This window comes from Bombyx mori, chromosome 11 (genome assembly GCF_030269925.1).
Source record: "Bombyx mori chromosome 11, ASM3026992v2".
Classification (NCBI taxonomy): domain Eukaryota; kingdom Metazoa; phylum Arthropoda; class Insecta; order Lepidoptera; family Bombycidae; genus Bombyx; species Bombyx mori.
The window spans coordinates 15,963,085-15,983,804 of NC_085117.1; the positions used below are offsets into that span (position 1 = coordinate 15,963,085).

Genomic DNA, 20,720 nt, shown 5'->3' on the forward strand with positions numbered 1-20,720 from the left:
GTCAAAATTATTGCTTCTCTGATTATTTAGTAAATCATTATAGAACCATTGAACCAGTTCAAATGTTCTGTTCCATAAATAACATGATAGGAAAGGTTGTGACCTCACCGAAATCAGTTCGTAATTTTCTATTTTTTATTGTTGTTTAATCATGTTCTGTAACCGACCAATTATTCTGTGCTAAGATTTAAGGTTGCATAAATACTCAAACACATGTGCGATATAAATGTATTAAATAAAATTCTTAAAATTATACTATGTTACGTGTGAATCTCCGACAATAACAGGGTAGGCTTAGTACAGGAGTCTAAGATTTTAATATTAATTTTATTCGTTTTCGTCTCTGAGTCCGATATTAGTATATAATTTCTGGTGATTATAAATAAATAAATAAAATAAATATTTACTAACAATCACGCCACGTTAACTGGTCCCGTGATAAGTTCTTAAAGAACTTGTGTTACAGGTACCAGATAACGGATATAAATGTAAGATTTTTATTATACACATTCATATATTTTATATACATCCATAACCCTGGAAAAGACATTTACAATACAAATATCTTCCCTTGGCGGGATTCGAACCCGCGACCCTCTTGTGTAGTGACCATGCCACTTACTACTACACCAGACGGCCGATTGATATGAACACGGCGTCTTATTGCGAGAGACAGTTTTTATAGTCGTTGTGGTTTGTAAAAAATGTCCAGCGTATCCTTATCGACCATTTTGTATAATTCTGCGGACGTGCTATAAATTTGTGTAATTACCGGTGTATTGTGAACCTATTAGTGGTAGTTGTCACTGCATATGTGTGCCGGGAATGCGTTCCGATGTTATAGGATAGGACAGCAGTTCCAATTGAATTTGAAGTCATCGTGGCCTAAATGATAAGACGTCCGGTGCATTGATTATTGAGCGATGCACCGGTGTTCGAATCCCAGACGAGTACTAATTTTTCTAATGAAATACGTATTCAACAAATGTTCACAATTGACTTCCGTGGTGAAAGAATAACATCATGTAATAAAAATCAAACCCGAAATATTATAATTTGCGTAATTACTGGTGATAGGACCTCTTGTGAGTCCGCGCGAGTAGGTACCATCACCCTACCTATTTCTGCCGTGAAGCAGTAATACGTTACGGTTTGAAGGGCGGGGGAGTCGTTGCAACTATACTGAGACCTTAGAACTTATATCTCAAGGTGGGTGGCGCATTTACGTTGTAGATGTCTATGGGCTTCAGTAACCACTTAATACCAGGTGGGCTGTGAGCTCGTCCACCCATTTAAGCAATAAAATAAAATAAAATTGTGATACTTGAATTAATGTGAAATATAAAAATCCACTAATATAACTAGTTCAAGGAGAAATTTGATTTATAACTAAATGTAAGCTATTTTTACGAAATAAAATCCTATGTCTAATCATAAGTCTTCAATAGTCTCACAAATTTATTGGACTGGACGGGTCATTGACTTCAATATCGATCACGAAATCTAAACTCACTGATTTGTACTGATTGGGATTTTTTTGGTTCCAGACATTATTTTGCGCCCTAAGATGGAGGCCGACATCACACCCGTAAGTACCTTATACCCTCAATTATTGCAAATAATAATAGCTTTTTATAATATTCAAAATAAAACGGTAAATAATAATAAGCTGCACACTCAACAGAGTTTTGTTACAAATGTAATTCAGCGCCATCTATTGACTGTTGCCTGACTTTATTGTGAGAAGCGTTCTACTCGTGAAGACTGTATCAGTTTTGTGTCTTAAAACACAGGTGGCGCTGTAACGATTGAGTTGGATAACAGATGGCGTTAACGTTCTCCTTTGGTCAGTCTCATTGTTCTCCAAAGGATTCTTCTTTTAAGGTTTTCTGTCGTAGTTTCGTTACTTTCCGGTAGGTGTCAGAAGGCTTAAAAAATCTTTATTCAGATTCTGAGCTACGCGCTTGAAACAGTTTTTTAGTTCGTTAATATTAATATCTCAAGAATTTAGGTGAGAACTAAGGAAAGTAGGTGAACTTTTTTCATCTTTTTGAAATGGTTTAAAAAAAGTTTTGTTTCTCTTAATGAATTTTAGTTTCGAAATCAAATAGTTAGCCATATTATTGAACATCATGTTCTAAATATTGTATTTCAGAACGAAAATGTATTTGCGAAAGGGTTCTTATGTTGGCGATTTAAAATTTCGATCACCGTAGCTAACCGTCGTGACGGAAGATAAATTTAATCCTGGTTTCGGTCGGTTCGCATTACATTTTTCGCACAATTTCCTTTCGAGTTCGAATACATTATAAAAAAGCGTCCTGTAAATTATATTTGAGATGGTTAAAGGCAATTTAAAATACTTTTGCCTCAGCCCACCATAATTTTTGGTTGAAATTCATAAATACATTATCATGTTGCCGTGAAGCAGTAATGCGTTTCGGTTTGAAGGGTGGGACAGCCGTTGTAACTATACTGAGATTTTAGAACTTATATCTCAAGGTGGGTGGCGCATTTACGGTGTAGATGTCCATGGGTTCCAGTAACCACTTAACACCAGGTGGGCTGTGAGCTCGTCCATCCATCTAAGCAATAAAAAAAAAGGGTTTTTACAAAAGGCTTGGGTATGAGTTAGGTGTCGAGAAATTACGTAATCGTTACCAATTTGTAAGTATGTTTTGGTTAAATTTGTAGGGACGATATTACTACTCTTACTTTTCTGTTACGACTTATTAAGAGTTACATTGAAGAGGGAGTGAGGTTGCATTTCCTCCGTACACACTCTGAGCCGGCCTTCTGATCGGTAAGGTTTTATATAAGAGTTTGCAATAGGCTGACTGTATTTCATAAATTACCCCGTAAATTATGTTAGATATAACACTACTATCTTGAAAACTAATGGTAGAGCATGGTGAGCACCCTCGCATTCGTTACATCACCCTCCCGACTATTTCAACGATGACGCAATGCAACTGGTAGTTTATAATTAGTTTAGAACTTTTACTAATAGCTTAGAATTAGTTTGGAGGTATATTTTTTCCCTATCCATTCGTTAGTTGCTTAAGGGTCTATTTACTAAGCTACACACGGGTGGGTAGGTGAGCTTACGAGCTTAACCTGAGAGAATTTGCTAAAACTAACCCCTGGTAAAAGAACAGTGCTTCGCAGTATCTAGCGCCGGATCGAAATCGCGACCCACTGAGAAGATCCGACGATAAGCTCAGTGTGCTCATGTGCTCCGATAACCCTTTTAAATAGTGTGGCTTTTATCTGTCCGACTAATCTAATAGAATTTACCTAAATAGGTACGAAAATACTGATCGCATCCCAATGATGTTTCACATCGGTTCATTAATAAACTATGACCTGTCGTTGACCGCAGCAGCCGCAGAAGCTTTTTCGAAATGCTCGCGCCTGAAATTTAAAGTGGTTAGAAATTTGAATGCTCAGTTCCGGACGGTGTTCGAATTTAACATTTAAACTGATCTTAATTGTTTGAGCTTCCTTAAACCCATGCTAATATAAGAAATTTTATAGTACTTTTGTATGTTTGTTTCGAACCTTGAAACGATGCAACGTATTGCCAGTTTTGTTTTATGGTCAGGTATTAGGTCAGGGAAGTGGCATTAGCTATCATTTATCCCGAAAAAAAACATCTTACACTCAGGCTGTTTCTTGACCACTCGGGCGAAGGTGCGGTGATTATGCAAGCAGCCGGTATGATTATCGTTCAGATCAAAATACCCTTGACTTTGGTTGTCTTTGCTAATTGTTGACTGAAATACACCGATTAAAAAGTCGATATACGCTTTAACGAATCTTAATAAATTTTTTTCGTTTAATTAATATTACATAACTTAAATCTCTGTTAGTTGTTATCCTTAACTTATCTTGCATAGCTGTTTGCGCGAATTTCTGAGAAAAATTATAGTATATATCTTAAGTCGAGCTACGAGATAACTTGCTGGAAATGGGCTGCGTCTTGCAACCACAAATTACTATGATTTAATATTGCTTAGTTATCTGCGGGTTGGTAATTTGTTAGCGCGCCTCTCGGCCCCACGTTGGGCGCCATTGTTGCTTCACAGCCTTTTGTTCATCGTCTTCCAGCCGCGATAAGATCTTGAGTTATTATGATTAGGATTCTTTGCGAAGTGACGCGAGCGCGCTAATTCCTCCTTTATCGTTTTAGTTTTACTTGACTGCGGGACAATTTGCCACTAATTGTCCTTCTTATTCTCAATTTAATACATTTTTTTTGGGAATTGTTTGTTTAATTTTAGCGCTACTTGAAAAGTTAATTAAGTTGACCTACTTTTCGATGATACGATAAACTAAAAGTTTGTGACAAAATCATTGTATTCATGTTCTACTATATAACTATAGAAAATACAGAGCGTCATAACCCGTCAAGCCTATCAACGCTCGAATTCGAAAGTGGTTCACTAGATTAATAAACGTCACCAACACTCGTAAACTCAATGAAGTTAATACATCAACCGTCACGTCAGCTCATATTATTCGGACTTTCATTTCATATAGTGGCCATTAAGTGAATCGATCCATACGTGGTTTTTCAATTAGTGAAAACATTCGATTGTCGTTCCGTTTATATTGTAATTGGTGGTTCGTTATCCATTCATCTTGACCGGTGTAATGGGTGGCCATCAGGGAAATGAATCGTCTACTGTCTGGTCTGTCGAGCACGGTACCAACCAGTGTTCTCCTCGCGAAATTGCTTTCCGTTTTAATGTCCGCGGTATTGTTGAGAGTCGAGCCATTATGACCGTTTAAAGGTTTATTAATAATTAAAAACAATTTGTATACGTAATCGAACGTAATTTTTTTGGTTTTTTTCGCAGGTTCCATTCCAGTCCATTCCAGAAGTCGGCTCCTCGCTCCTCTCCATTTTCCTAGAAGATCCTAGAATTAATGAATGAACTCCCGGCTCCGCCATCTCTTCATTAATGTCCTGTTGTTTTCCATAAACATTTTCGAACAGTAAAAAAGAAGTGCCCGGACGTGTGAAAGAGCTCCCAACCCATCTATAGTGTAAAGTGGTCTGGTAATAACTAGTTATTACTAAGTGAATGTCGCCACTCTATCTTGGGACGTTAGGTATAAGTATCTCGGTTGAAATAAACACGGCGGGGCACCTACCTACCCGTGTAGGCTCACAAGACGCTTGGAGACGTCGGATTTCGACATAACCCGGTCTGATAACCCCTGGACCTTGTATCCGTAAATGGATTCCCCAGGCTAACAAGACGCCCCACAATAAATAAATACGCAAAAAACTTTTTTATTTCCTACCTATCAAACCTAAAAAAACGTTTTAAATTCAAACAGAACTAAAGAGAAGAATCATCATTTTTTTTAATCAAAAGTAATAATATTGTTGTGTCGTATCAAGAAACGATGAATTGTGATTGTATGGAACTTGTGGAGCTTATCAAAATGTTTTGCAGTTTGTAAATATATGTACCTATAAATTCCGTCATATACATAAAGCTAATAGGATACATACAGGTCAAGCTAATAAAAACATGTTAAATTTAGTAGCAATTTTTGATGGATCGAGAAAAACTCCTATCTAATTAATTAACTGTCCCCGTTGTTTGTGCTAATCCAGAATCTTTAAATTTTAAAATAATGCCCTTCTTGAATGAAGTGTGTTCTTTAAATGAGAGATTTGTGTATTTTTTATTACTTAATTGGGTGGACGAGCTCACAGCCCACCTGGTGTTAAGTGGTTACTGGAGCCCTACGCGACATAAATGCGCCACCCACTTTGAGATATAACTTCTAAGGTCTCAAGTATAGTTACAACGGCTGCCCCACCCTTCGAACCGAAACGCATTACTGCTTCACGGCAGAAATAGGCAGGGCGGTGGTACCTACCCGCGCGGACTCACAAGAGATTCTACCACCCGTAAAATATGTGGAATAGTGAAGTTTTATAGAAAGCTGGTTCGGTAGCTTCAACGTTGGACAGTGCAACGGCATGCGGTGTGCGTGCTACACCCTATTCATTAGCCGCCGAGTGTTTCTGTTCATTTATCAATCCGCAAACCGGGTACGCCTCGACAGAGAACGAACGAATTTGATTCGCGTATTTCCTATTTCTAATCCTACATAAACCATCATTTAATTCCGTATCTAAAATTGATTAATAAACCCGCGAAATTACTGTTTTGATACGAACATCTGTGCCGGACCGGTCGGTCTCAGGGGGCGAAATGCCATTCTTGATAAAGCGTTGATCATTTACCAGACTTACATTACAAACTGTAAAGCCGCATCGTATTAATTAAACCCGCCGTTTAATTAGGTAACTTCGATAACTTTGACCATTCATTTAGTTCGATGTTCTTAACTTAAAGTGATTTGTTGTGTGATTTCGATGTCCGGCCATTTACGAACTTCACTACTGAAGGTTTGAAATAACCTTTGCACCGGTAATTATTAATTTAGCTTATTATTTATCTTATTTGTTATTATACCTTTAAACGAGCAATTCTTGTATATATATAATCTGAATCTCGGAAACGGCTCCAACAATTTTCATAAAATTTAGTATACAGGGGATTTCGGGGGCGATAAATCGATCTAGCTACGATTTATTTTCAGAAAATGTTGTTTTATTCGTGTTTTCAATAATCAACTCTTCCCGACATCTATTGGCGAATAATAATACTATTTTTCTTAATTGAGGGCAACTAACCAAGATGGCGTTATAAAAAAAAACTCGGTCATAATCTAGTAGTTCATTAATCCTTTAAGATTACTTAATTTTAAATAATCGTTTAGATTGTTTTTTGGAGCGGACATTAACAACCTTTTTGCTAAAGTCGTAAAGATTCGGCCGTTTCTAATTAAAACGACGATGAAATTAATTAATGAAGGTGCCGCGATAATGAAATAATCATCGTTCTGTCAACATCGATTTAAGCTTTTACTATTCTATTAAAATATTCGTATCTAATCTATGCTTTAATAGCGGCGAGACACGAATAAAAACAATACAGTATAGCACTGTTGTTAATTGTAATAATACAATTCGAACATTACTGGGGGTAGGACCTCTTGTGAGTCCGCGCGGGTGGGTACCACCACCCTGCCTATTTCTGCCGTGAAGCAGTAATGCGTTTCGGTTTGAAGGGTGGGGCAGCCGTTGTAACTATACTTGAGACCTTAGAACTTATATCTCAAGGTGGGTGGCGCATTTACGTTGTGGATGTCTATGGGCTCCAGTAACCACTTAACACCAGGTGGGCTGTGAGCTCGTCCACCCATCTAAGCAATAAAAAAAAATAACGCGTCCGATGATCGTATCATCTCCGTCCAATACATATATTGTGCAAGCGAAAAACGAATTTATAAGAAGCAATATTCTTTTGGCAATTGACTGGCAGATATGTCGCGTGCCGTACACGGTATGGAAAGTTGTAGTGGGCAGATTTGAAAGAATACCTTTAATACGAAATTACAGAATACACAGAGCAACGGTACTGCGGTCAGATTTGTTCCGGACTCAACGAGACTTGTTTGCGGTTACTGCGTATTGTATTGGTCGGATACGGTGAAGTTTTAAAAGGAGATGCATTTATGTGATCCGCTTGAGGCAGGAAAGGGACGAGAGATTCGAAAACAACTTGCGCCTTTGATCCTTGACGCGCACTGGAGTTATGCGGTTTTGAATATCGTTTCCAAATAGGGGTCCGTTCAAAGCATTCGGCGGTCTTGGGTTAACCGTCGATGTATCGTTTTATTTAGAAGTTATTCCAAGATTATTGAATTGTATTCGAATGGAATTTATTTAAAAATGACGATCGAGGTAGGGCTAGCTTCAAGAAAAAACTATGTACAAATACATATTGTTATAGCACATCGACGCTTAAAAGGCAAACGTGACTAAGCGACAATGCGTGAACTTTACAGTAGACTAATATAAAGTTGAAATACCCTAAAAAAAGTATTTTTTTAACGAGTATGATTGAATTGATTTTAATAGACCTAGAAATATATTTCTTTTGCGCATCGAATATGGTTATTGCGTATCATTTACGTACAAAGCACTTATTGTCGCTTAAGCCTTGTTAGGACTAGGCGAGTATTTTAGTTGAGTACCGAGTAATTTAGTGGCTAAACTACTCGCTACTCGCTCGAAAAAATAGAACAAAATGGATTGACTTGACTAAATTATTTACTAACCTACTCGACTAAATTTTTGGTGCTCAGACACATTTAGCTACTAAATTACTCGTTACTCGACTAAAATACTCGCCTAGTCCGAACAAGGCTTTAGTCACGTTACATTTAGCTACTAAATTACTCGGTACTCGCCTAGTCCGAACAAGGCTTTAGTCACGTTTGCCTTTCAAGCGTCGATATGTATGTTCAGTTGAAATGCACTGAGAAAAAATGTTAACTATGTGTTGCCAAATTCAAAAACACAATTGAGAGTCTATTATTTATTCGGGATCAGTATAAATGTACTTCTGTTTAAGCTCTGAGTTGTGGGGTACCACCGTGCGGTGGCCGCGCTGTGTCGTCGGCTCCGGATATATCCCCTGAATTGGCTCCATTCATTTTGAGCTCGCTCGCACGCCGGAACGCTACTTGCACCGCTAATGGCACTCCAGATTTAATTGCCGTTCGCTTAGTTTTATTACGAAATTCAAACACAAGAATAATACTGTTATTACTACTGCTTTTTTTAAATCCTAAAACATTTCATTCCCCCTAAAAAATTTACATACATAATGATAGTTTTCGTATAACATTGAGAAAGAACAATGTAATAGTATCCTAGACAATTAATTTTACGCAAAAAAAAAAAAAAAACGTTCAATGAAAAATAAATAAAACGAAATATCTGCTTTTTCTGTAATCAAATGTAATTTTATGAAAACAGAAAGTAAATTGAAGTACTCGTCCAATTATCCGGCTCTCCTGACCCTCCGTCCGCCGAATCGCGAGATATAAGCGGTCAACTCTCATTTGATATTCCGCGCTCACTCCCCGTAATGGAATAACGTTGTGCGACTCCGCGTATCTATCTACACGTTGATATATACGTATACGATCCAGTATATGTGTGTATTTTATTTCGTGTAAATCGCCGATGATTTTCCGTGACCCTTGTCAAGTGGAACCCATTAGCGGGACTTTATTAAAACAACGGAAAGTTTTCTGTTCGAATTTATGCATTAGTGATGTTTGGATGCAGGTAACCGATTTTAAGGATAAATTAAGCTACATATCTATTGTCCAGCATAGGTCGTTAATGCATTTAGTATTATAATAAATCACAATAATCGTCGGTGATTTCAAATAAAACGGGACAGCATTTGCTTGACTTAAGCATACACAACCAGTTTTTTATTACAAAATTGTTTATGAGTGGTTATTGTTTTTAAAATTGCTCGAGCTATCTTAATAAAATTTAATACAGTCCTAGTTTGAATTTTGACCAGAGGATTTTGCAGTTTATTGTAATCTGTTTGCTCTCTCACCCCTCCGTAAGTCGTAGAATATTTTCCTAGTGTTACATAATAGTCTCCCTAATTCCTATCCGAAGTGCTTTTGCAACTTTTACCTTAATGGTATTTGTAAATTTATTGCAAAGTGAACTGCAAGAGCATCTGCCTATCTACAAAAAATAATTTAGTTACATAATTGCAAAAATATTCATTTCAAAATCCACAAATGGATAGGAATCCCATAATGTGCCTGTAAAACTTTAATATGAAATTAATTAAAAACGCTTGTGATGCGTACTGGTTTGTACGTCATGTAGAAGTTTCATTATTGATGTTCGTCGCGACACATCCCCGGTACAGCAGTTAGTTAACCGCTACAGCCTGTTAAAGTTACATAATAACAACCGGTTAAATATTACTATTTAACGTGCTGTTATAGTTGCTACGAATAACACGAATAACTATGAAACTTAAGCGTTTTTTTTTTTCTAAAACTGGAGAAAAACTCAGTGGGCTGTGTCTGTGGGTTAATTTACTCGCTGAGTTCTTCGTCGCCAGCGACGGGTTAGCCGAGAACGATGACCAGTGCTTGGGGTATCTTAAAGCACCGTTAGTGGATCGGAAGGATCCGAAATGACGTGTTTTGGGCGACGTCGACTGTATACCATCTTGAGCGTAATATGCCTTACCACTGAAATCAGTAGCAGATCGATTTCAAGACGATAGTCTTAACCAAATACATTGTTTCGCTTTCCTTTTGTTTACTTATTGCCGAAAGCCTCGAAGGAGGCCTAGTAAGCCTAGCTTAACAAGAGAACTGCTTCGCTGAATCTACCATCGGGATCTACTGAGTTTTTTTTTTCTTTCTACCTATGCTGATGTTCTTGAGAGGCTATTTCAGCTTCACCCTAACGTGTAGGTGAGCTCAGGGGGCTCAAACCGGAGTGTTGCTAACACTGGCCCTAGCAAGAGCAGTGCTTAGCAGAATCTACCACCGGATCGGAAACGCGACCCACTGAGAAGATCCGGCGAGAAACTCAGTGGGCTGGATCTACTGAGAAGATCCGGCGAGAAATTTATAGGGTTGTGTCTGTGGGTTAAGTAGCACGTCTAAACCTTTCGCGTTTGACGGTTTCGACGAAAATGAGGATTGGTGCTTGGCTTGCCTAAAATGACCGATAATGAATCGGAAGGATCCGAAATGACCACGTAAAACAAACATGTCCTAACTATGATAAACAAAATTTTATAGTTCCTCGTATAAAATACTCGGAGCAGAATTTCGAATGAATCACGAAAAATAAAATTACAATAGAGTACCATTATAACGTAACGTAAATCATTTTAACAGCTCTAATAAGTTGGTGTTAGCCTAATAAAAAATGCTTGAAGAATTCGTTTCATAATACCTGTAGCCCGGATACATTTTTTTATTAAATAATTTATCGACCTTGTTTTATGTTTTGTTCCTACACATAGCGTTGTTTTGTTATGTCAATAAATGATAGTTTCGTGTAGCAAAATGTAAGTTGTAAAATAGCGCTTTGATTGCAGACTTTTTTGGAGTCATGTAGATGATGGTAAAGAAAATGTAAAACGTATTGAACAGCCCTAAACAAAAGTGTTATTTCTTTATAGTTTATAGGAGTGTGGTATAAACTTATGTACGAGACAAGAACGAGACTTCGACCTCATGCCTCAAAGCGGCGTCCATGTTGTGAGGTATATGGATTCCGGTCACGATCTTACATCAGATGGGCCTTGTAGTTCTGGAATAAAAAGTTCTGGTTGACCTTAAATACCTAATATATCTGGTAAAGGCGGCGACTTCGAGCGGAAATCGAAACTGGACCCTGTAGTAATGTAGTCATCACTAGATGGACGAGGCGATGTTACATTGTTAAATTATCTATATAATAATACGTGAAGCAAAAACTTTGTATCCCTTTTTACGAAAATTTCGCGGACGGAGGAGTATGAAATTTTCCACACTTATAGAGAATATAGAGAAGAAGTGGACAATGCTAATATATTTTTTAAATAATGCATAAACTATACTTTAAATCAATAAAGAAAACATTACACACACTACACATCATGTATTTGACGCACACACGCATCATCCTATTTATTGTCAAACTTTTGTTCTTGACGTCTGTGGTCAAATTGAGAATAGATTAAAATTAAATATTGTTTGTCATTATTAATATTTTTTTATAGAGTAGCCTTGGCGAAATTTGTGATTATAGAAGTATAAAATACAATCTTAATAGTGTACAAACTTACAATTCCAATTAATTATAGTCGAATTTCGAGCACTGCGGGACCTCTAGTCTATATAGTGTTCCTTTAACTCAGATGAATTGATGATGTGATAACGTCCTTATCTACGCAGACGTTAAGTTTATTTTGGCTTTGAGTAAGTAGTAGTACGTAGTAAGTACGTGCTTGACTTTTAGGTTCAATTTTTGTTAAATCGAGTGTAGTTTTATTAACGAAATTAGATTACGGCTTAATAAAATAAAGGTATAGAGTTATTAGGAGAAAAAATACATTATCAATAAGAGGTTTTCAAAAATTCTAGTATAAATTATTTGAAGTATGGTTGTTTAAATTAACAATTTTTGTTAATCACTTTTAATGTTTATTCTCGTGCTTATTATATTCATTTTATTTTTTCTGACGTTTCGAATATTCTTAGAACTTATATTTCAAGGTGGGCGGCGCATTTACGTTGTAGATGTCTATGGGCTCCAGTAACCACTGAACATCAGGTGGGGTGTGATCTCGTCCAACCATCAACACAATAAAAAAATTCTATAGTTTTTGCGGTCCCGGACAATTCAAACCCTAAAAATAGTTTGAATTACGTCTATGATTCGCAAAAACTAAAGAAAACTATAAAATACACTTTAATCACTTGCTATATTTAGATCGCAATGATCTTCGGCTTAAACTTTTTCAATTATCATCCACTTTGATTAGATTTTTGAAACATAAAATAAAACGTGTGTAATATAGAATTGTTAATATACTTTAATAAAAAGTTAGTAGTATTATTTTGAAACATTTTAGTTATTTTAGTTACAGCAGTGTAATATCCATTAAAATAGACAGGACCGCAAGAATTATGGCTTTAGTACGTCGAGTCTAGGCATTAATAATGACTAGCGTTTTATACGTTAAGAGCCAAGGGGATATAACAATTTGAAACTACCTTCGTTTTCAAGTTTTTTTTAAAGGTTGATCTGGTAACAAAATATCAATTATACACAAATGTATAAAAGCAAATAACTGTAGAGCTTGGAATGGGCTGACTTTTCGTTTATATCTTATAGCAAATTCTTCCAGGTAATTAATGTCTTAATAGAAAATATACATGGTAAGAAGCAGCTAGTATTGCTGATGTTTGTGAGTACATGAGCGACGGATATCACTAATATTTGAAAACTTAGAAATGTCGCACCCATAGTGAAAATGCGATCTATTGTTAACTGCTGCAGTGTGTTTAAAATGACTTCCATTGGTAACCTTGAAAAGTCGTTGGTTGTGCAGCGCGTTGTAAGCTTGCAAGATTGGGTATCACATGCCTAAGCCTTTTCACAGGTCCCGAAACAGCCGGTCCCGAAACATACTGGCTCCCAGGTCAACGACAGTGGGTTTGTGCGTAGAAGATCTCTTAGGCCACGCCATCTGCTCCCGCAAAATGGCATAGTCGCAGAAGTCGATCGTCGCTCTGACGCGGCAGCAAGTCATTACTACCATGAAAGGTAGACTGCTAATTTTTTTTTTATTGCCCTTGAAGGCAGACGAGCATACGACCTAGCTTTTTTATTTTTATTGCTTAGATGGGTGGACGACCTCACATCCCACCTGTTGTTAAGTGCTTACTGGAGTCCATAGACATCTACAACGTAAATGCCCCACCCACCTTGAGATATAAGTTCTAAGATCTCAAGTATAGTTACGACGGCTGCCCCACCCTTAAAACCGAAACGCATTACTGCTTCACGGCAGAAATAGGCAGGGCGGTGGTACCCATCCGCGCGGACTCACAAGAGGTCCTACCTCCAGTAAATGGTTAGCCACCTGATAGTGACTGGTTACCGTCGCCCATGTACTTCAACAATGCCAGGGGCAGAGCCAAGTCACTGCCTATCGTTAAGACTTACCGTGTGTTCCACAGTGTGTAACCTAACAACACGTCCAACGAACTAGCCATGTTAAAGATTTCATAACAGCACAGACATTGTTATTATACTGGGCACGCTATCTTCGTGATTCATAAAGCACAGTTCACTCAATTAGGCTAGCTTTATTCATTTAAGTAAAACAGCGCTTCGCCGTTACTGAATTTATGGAATACCCACTTTTTTTTGTGAAACAAGTAACTTAATAACTTTGTTTACGATTTAATGGTAGTGCAACATTTAGGGGTATAAGATCTGAAATTCATTTCTGCTTTTCAAACTAAACATTCTAAATTGCCATTTTTGTTCTTAAATGCACCGTGTACAAATTTTAAATAAATGATTGCGAATCTAGTTGATTCTTCACTAAAATACTAATGACACACGGCTCCTCATAAAATGGATTCTTGCATAAAGCAGATGTTTGCTGCTAATTTCGGGTACAGGCACTATAGTTTGTATGTGTTTATGTTTGTATAGTTTGTTCTGAATGTATGTTAATACACATCACACACGACAGGGTGATATTTTTAGGGTTAATATCTGTTCGAAAAAAATCGACTATCATATTTAAAAAAAGAATTTTTTTGAAACTATTTATTTGTTATATGTATATTTTGTAACTATACTGAGACCTTAGAACTTATACCTCAAGATGGGTGGCGCATTTACGTTGTAGATGACTCAGTATAGTTACAAATGTAGAGGGTTCCAGTAACCACTTAACACCAGGTGCGCTGTATGCTCGTCCACAAATCTAAGCAAAAAAAAAAAATTATAACTGTCTTACGTATCAAGTTACATTTACAACGTAGTGTCACCGCCAATAAAAAAAAGCACAGAGACAACTACTTCGCAATTAAACACTCCAAACGAATGTCTTAATACCCGTCCGCAACAATTTCTACGGTAGTTAAGTTTGAAAATGGTTTTTTTCTTTCGTTAATGGTTAGACTGTGCTCGACGCCCCGTTCCGAGCTTGTTTGGTATTAATTGCGCCTTTTGTCGCTTGCATCTGCCGTCTCGCTTGCAGGATACGTTTGCGGTTGCCCGGGAATCCTACTGGAACATTCTGGAATGTTTACTGTGCGAGGCCAATGAGCAGACGTAGACGGTTCGTGACCGAGCGGTTATTGCGTTTGGTGAAAGAAATACCGATTGGTTTTGAAAAATAGTTCGAGACATAAGAGATTACGGCATTCAACTATTGCGTCTAAATACATAAACACTACCACGATACGTAAAGTATTAAAATTGTTTGATAAAGATTTTTCGAGCTTAATGCTATTTTTCAGTAATACATAATACAATTTTAACGTTTTGATAACTATAAAAGTATTTTAGTTTCTAAAAGACAGTTTTCTATACTAATATTATAAAGAGGAAAGATTTGTTTGTTTCGAATAGGCTCCGAAACTACTGGACCGATTTGAAAAATTCTTTTTCCATTAGAAGCCGACATTGTCTCTGATGAACATAGGCTACTTTTTTTTATTATATATTTTGTTTGTTTCATGTGTGTTTTAATGTTTCCGAAGCGAAGCGAGGGCGGGTCGCTAGTGTTTAAATAAAACTCGTGTTGACGTCTGATTTCGTATCTGCAGACCGCCAAACTAGAACTACCAGAGTTCCCATTATACACAGTAGCAGCGAACAACATGCGAGGATTTTCCCTTTATTTTTATTCGTTTGTTTCAGTACTGAGTAATTTTATTTATGACCATCGCGGACCGTTAGTGCAACAGCCATTGTAAACTTTTAAATTAAATTTTACACACACAATTGTTTTTTAAAAACTGCGAATGACTTATTAGCTATTGAACGCATGTAATGTACAGTATTAATTCAAAAGGTCTTATTCAAGTAATCCCAACTGTCTGTAATCGACCAGAGATAATCAAGAAAAAAATTGAATCCAACTCTGACCATAGTTGCGAAGGTTTTTTTTATTGCTTAGATGTGTGGATGAGCTCACAGCCCACCTGGTGTTAAGTGGTTACTGGAGCCCATAGGCATCTACGACGTAAATGCGCCACCCACCTTGAGATATTAGCTCTAAGGTCTCAAGTATAGTTAGTTAAAACGGCTGCCCCGCCCTTCAAACCGAAACACATTACTGCTTTACGGCAGAAATAGGCAGGGTGGTAGTACCTACCCGTGCGCACTCACAAGAGGTCCTACCACCAGTAAAAAAAGTACTTAAGACTTAAAGTACTTATAGACTTATAATATTATTTATAAATCGAAAGAAACTGTTTTGGTAGTAAAATCGTAAAGATGTCTTATGGCAAAAGAATATTGTTCGTACAATCTTGTTTTTAATATTTACAGATCTGCTAAAGTACCTATGAACAATTAACTAATAAAGGTTCGACAATTAATTTTCTTAATAATTCACTGTAGAAAAAATATTATCTTTGGTTCTTCGTGTGCCTTACAAACTCTTATGAGGACATTCAATAAGCTTGCAATTCGTTCAACCTAATATAAAAAATTGGCCAAGTGCCATCGATTAAAATTACAAACTCGAAGAAATTCGAGAGGGTTTAATAATAAGTTTAGCATAAAATAATGTGGCAGGCCCCGTTCCATGGCTGAGGTGCGCAAATATTGTTTCTGTAGTATAACGTTTCAATGGGGAATTGTTTTTGAAATTCACTCCCTCGAGACCTTTATTTCTGTTCATGAATAAGTCGCTACAAACGTCGGCGTCGCCTAAATTACCTACGTGTGTTTAATTTACGGCCGAAACTGGGTCATTACTCCGGCTCGATTTTGTTGTGTTAAAATACGATCCAAGTTTCGAACTTTACTCGAACAATTTTATGATTTCAACTTGAAAACAAATCGTATGAAATGCGTTTGTTTATTTGTTTTCTCGTTGTAATTGTACGGTCGGCTGGAGGAGCCTTGTGCTTTTTATTCGTTTTGATTTGCCAAACCAATCTTTTCGGGTAAGCGATCGATTGAATGTCCCAATTGTTTAACAAATTATGTTTTGTTGTTCTTAAAAACCATCGGGTAAGCGATCGATTGAATGTTCTTATTGGTTAATTGTGTTTTGTTGTTCTTAAATACCTTAAAACTAATTCTTACTTCGTTTTCGATATATGTTTATAAATATAACGACAGAAAAGTGAAGATCAAGTGTGAGGAAGAAATAACCTGCGATAGAAGTAGGTAAATTGGTTTATGAAATATCGTTGTGGTAGGTAGCTGCTTACATTTATTAATCTCGCACATTCAAAACCTATCGAAACTTCAACCTTATGTACTAAGGTTAATGTTGGTTTCTAAACCGAAAATGCTACTTTTACTACTAAGTGTAGGTATAATGATGATATACTAAAAAAAAATGCAGTAAAATTTTACTGAAAGTATATTCTAAGCTACACACAGAAGCATACCATAACACGGGCGCCCCACCGGCACTTAAGTTCCCCCCGTTGCAGATTGGATGACGCCTTATGATTTACATCCTAAGCAAGCCAACGCCTTTATCTACCCCACTCACCGTGACTGTATGTATAACTTACCGTCTTTAGAGTGAAAAGAAATACAATGCAGACGACTGTCCATGTATTACACATTGTTAGGGATGATTGTGAAGCTTTTCCAGATTTCATTCAATCATGAGGATAAGAAACGACATAAACCTTAAACCTACCTAAAATATTGGTATAAACACGATTGCTTGCTTTTTTTTGGAAACATGTAAAATTATTTGGGCATTTATTTGGTTTGTTTCAAAAAATCTATTTTGTCGAATGTGAAAAACGTTTTTCTTATATACAAAGAAAGAGGATGAAGTTTTAGTATGCTTTCAAGATAAGCAGCGGCTTGGCTCTGCCCTTGGCATTGCTGATGTCCGTGAGCAACGCCAACAGTCGCCTTTAGGTGGGTCGTATGCTCGTCTGCCTACAAGGCCAATAAAAAAAAATAACTTCTTCTGTGTAGCCCGAACGAAATGTTTCAATGGCGATGTAGTATAAAGAAGCCGCTAGATAATGCAGGCCGCCACTTTACGCTTTATATAGGCTTAAATTAAAATGTAATCAACACGTAGAGCTTCAATGCTATTAACGGAAAGCCGTATGTGAAAGGAAAAGTTCCAATTAATTAACTCCGTGTAGGCAGTGTGGACATCAAGTATCGTACGGCACGCAACCGTCCCGGACACCTATGTCGATTTGATGATTCAACGTAACAATTCCGACTAATCTACCCAAAAAATTTACTGGTCACGAAGCACTTTTTATAGTGGCCCTAACGAACACATCGCAATGTGAGCTTTAATTAAATACGAATACACTTAAATAATTGATTAGAATTCAAAACTTTAGGGATAGCCAAACTTTGTTTATGGCTAAATTCATCTAAGAATGCTTATGAGTGCTTAATACCCTCTGCTGGAAAAGCAAAATACTTCTACATACAAAGAATTTTATCGTTAAACATCGAAGTGAGTACTTAGATATAAAACAAAATAAAAGCGACTTCAAAGTTGAAATTTACAACTAGGGCATCGGAATCTGTCCCCATAATCATTTTGATTGGTCTTCGTAGCGATTGGAGTCTGAAGGGTCACACTTGACTTGAAATTGGATCGGTATAATCTCAATCGTGATTCAGTTACCCCATTAATCTCGATAACGAACGTTTCAAGTACTACCGTTGCCTTATTAACTAATACTCTAATCTGTATAAAGAAAATAATAGAAGTAAGCTCTTGTGCGCACATTACGCAAAAACTAATGTTGCGATCAAATTCCAGTTTACCATTCAGATACTCGGATCATATCTAAACAAAAATTATGATATCCTCATTACATATAACATTATTTAATTTTTTAAAATTTAAGCCCGTTTACAGAAACACTAGATGTATGGCTTATGCGGACAAAGTGGCCGACGCCTAGTATTCAATACCATTTCACTTTGTTTTGTAAGCTAGACGACATTGTATATCAACTGAAGTTCTATAGATATTATCGTAAGCTTCCCTAAATAGAGCACAAAAGGGAGAAGTGATAAATTTCACTATTATCTGAATCAATTATATATGTATAGAATAGCAAATCGTGCCTACAATAAAGGGTCTATCATAGATGTGAATACATAGTAACCAATTAAAATGCTGCTGACAGTAATGCATTTAGGTAATTAATCTAGGATCTTGAAACTGGAGCTGCGACTGAAAATAACTCGGAAAAGTCGAGATCGATATTTCACAATCGCCTGGCTCCTCTCTGACGAACGAATATAGTATTTTCGTACTATTACGACTTATAGTATAGGTATATATAGGTGATTTCCAAATATTTTAATATATATTCGCAATATCGATTCGAACTATCAAGCTTTTACAATAGGAATTTCTCAGTCTTCATCGTACAAACAAACATACTCGAATATTTTATGAGTGAAACAAATGAATAGGAGAGCATACAGATATATCGCAAATTTTTGTGAAGGATAATGGAAGAGGGCTCATCTCTATCAATTAAGTTTTTATTTCATCATCAGCCTGTATCTATCCACTGCTGGATGTAGGCCTCTCCCATAGTCCGCCACAATGAACGATCCTCCGCCTTCCGCATCCAATCTCTCCCAGCATATCGCCGCAAGTCATCGGTCCAACGGGCAGGGGGACGCCCAACGCTGCGCTTACCGGTACGCGGTCTCCAGTCCAGAACACGTCTGCTCCATCGCCCATCGGTTCTGCGACACGTATGTCCAGCCCATTGCCATTTCAGCTTGCTAATCTTTAGGGCTATGTCGGTTACTTTGGTTCTTTGACGGATTTCCTCATTTCTAAGTCGATCCATCAAAGAAACTCCGAGCATACACCTTTCCATAGCACGCTGAGCGACTTTGAACTTACGGACTAGACCTACGGTCAATGTCCACGTTTCGGCGCCATATGTCATGACCGGCAGCACGCAAGCGTTGAAGACTTTTGTTTTTAGGCATTGCGGGATTCCTGAGTTCAAGATATGACGGAGTTTTCCATACGCAGCCCAACCCAACTGTATGCGCCTATCAGCTTCCTTCTCAAAGTTGGCCCTGCCTAGCTGAATAATTTGGCCTAGATAAGTGTATTCAGACACAACTTCGAGTACCGCGGATTCGACTATTACCGGTCCAGGAATGATATGGTCGTTGAACATGACCTTAGTTTTGTCCAGATTCATTCCTAGACCAACACGTCGTGACGCGGCATTCAGCTCACCCAGCATACAGCTGAGATCCTCCAGCGACTCTGCCATCATAACGATATCGTCTGCAAATCGGAGGTGTGAGAGATACTCGCCATTGACATTGATGCCGAGCTTACTCCAGTCCAGAGTCTTGAAGACATCCTCGAGAGCAGCAGTGAACAGTTTCGGCGATATAACGTCACCCTGTCGCACCCCTCTGTGAAGCTCAATCGGGTTTGTCTGCTGGTTTTGGATCTGGACTGTCATTTTGGCGGCTTTGTATAAACTCTTCAACACCTCAACGTACCGATAATCGACTAGGCATCGCTGTAAGGATTCCAGAACAGCCCAAGTTTCGACGGAGTCGAAGGCTTTTTCGTAGTCCACAAATGCGAGACACAGAGGACGATTGTATTCTTCAGTCTTCTGAATAACCTGTCTCAGCGTGTGGATGTGGTCTACCGTACTATAGCCTTTGCGAAACCCAGCCTGCTCCGGAGGTTGGAACTCGTCAAGTCTAGAGGCCAAGCGATTTGTAAGGACTCTCGAGAACAGCTTATAAATATGGCTAAGAAGTGAAATAGGCCTGTAGTTCTTGAGCAGAGCACGGTCTCCCTTCTTAAAGAAAAGAATGACAGTACCCTTGCTCCAGGCTTCCGGTGTAGTAGTTTTTTGAATGACAGTGTCGAACGTTGTGCATAATTGGTTGAGAACTGATGTACCACTTGCCTTCAACAATTCTGCACTGATTCCGTCATCCCCTGTAGCTCTGTTATTTGTAAGCTGTTCCAAAGCAGCCCTTATCTCCTCTATACTGACGTCGGGTATGTCTTCCGTATAGTGGC

General features: G+C 37.7%; 1 long non-coding RNA gene across 4 annotated transcripts in view; it reads left to right on the forward strand.

The window, feature by feature from the left end:
- Positions 1–20,720, forward strand: part of LOC101742035 (tyrosine-protein phosphatase Lar) — a 448,057-nt gene that overhangs the window by 19,593 nt on the left and 407,744 nt on the right. For all 4 annotated transcript variants that reach the window (XR_009974350.1, XR_009974352.1, XR_009974351.1 and 1 more), the window contains exon 2: positions 1,548–1,588. This is a non-coding gene — a long non-coding RNA (tyrosine-protein phosphatase Lar). The remainder of the gene's footprint in view (positions 1–1,547; positions 1,589–20,720) is intronic.